General features: G+C 40.3%; 1 long non-coding RNA gene across 1 annotated transcript; it reads right to left on the bottom strand.

Annotated features, from left to right (window-relative positions):
• Positions 1-336: 336 nt before the first annotated feature.
• Positions 337-897, bottom strand: LOC114841525. Its single transcript, XR_003783143.1, has 2 exons — positions 647-897; positions 337-514 (listed from the first exon to the last, which is right to left on the bottom strand). It is a non-coding gene; the product is annotated as an uncharacterized LOC114841525 (long non-coding RNA).
• Between the last annotated feature and the right edge of the window lie 38 nt (positions 898-935).

The following is a 935-nucleotide window of genomic DNA, read 5'->3' as shown; positions in this document are numbered from 1 at the left end:
CTCTTTCGTCTGATATTTCCATAGTCTCCAAGTTTCACTAACCTAGTAAAATGGATCCCAATATTCCTATGTGCAATCAATTTGTGGAGTCGAACAAATAAGAGTTTTCAGTTTCTGGAATTCATCCAATACCCCTTTCTTGGTTTAGACACTCAATGTAATATTACACTCCAATAATTCGTCATTTTGGGAAAAAGTGATGCAAACCTATGTGGAGTCCGTGGCTAAGAATCTCTTACTGGGCAATATTTCTGGCGATTATTGAGACAGCTGATTTTAAGGTCTTGAAATGTGCTGAGCAGATAATAGGTCATTGCGTAATAAATTAATTGCTCCTGTATTTTCATTCGTGGGTTTTATTGCATCTTTTTTCGTCTTTACAGTAGGAAATCAATTCACATGTTTTTCGAAAGTCCAATAATGATAAACTCTTACAATAATCAGCTCCATGTCTACACTCTCCAAGATATCTGCTTGTCGGGGATTTTATGGAACGGTCTATTCGTCAGTTCATCTGAAAAACCAAACAGTTATTTTCATATTCTTATTCCTTTGGAAACCCATTTTCCCTCTCCCCTGTGCAATTCACCATTCATCCACTATAGTGTTCATCCAATTCAAATGCCTTGGCACAATCAACACTTACTATACAATATTCGGATATTTTTACCACTCAGTGACTTTACGTTTCGGAGATTTACCACGCGCCTTGGAATTTGTTTTTGGGATGACTGTACCCAAGCCCCCCGATCCGGGCCTCTACTCAGGTCTATCCTCTTTGCAACTGCCCCTGGAGAACTGAGCCTCTACTTTAGTCAATCCCGTCAAGCAACATGGACAACGAATGGTTTCCACGGAACCTGGGTATCTAGTAACCTTGACGCTTCGTAAACACAAGATGCCTGTGGACAGTTGTGCCCGGACGAATGTAACCC

Source organism: Diachasma alloeum, unplaced genomic scaffold, assembly GCF_001412515.2.
Source record: "Diachasma alloeum isolate Michigan unplaced genomic scaffold, Dall2.0 Dall_scaffold_00676, whole genome shotgun sequence".
Lineage (NCBI taxonomy): Eukaryota > Metazoa > Arthropoda > Insecta > Hymenoptera > Braconidae > Diachasma > Diachasma alloeum.
This window is presented reverse-complemented; position numbering and strand designations above follow the sequence as displayed.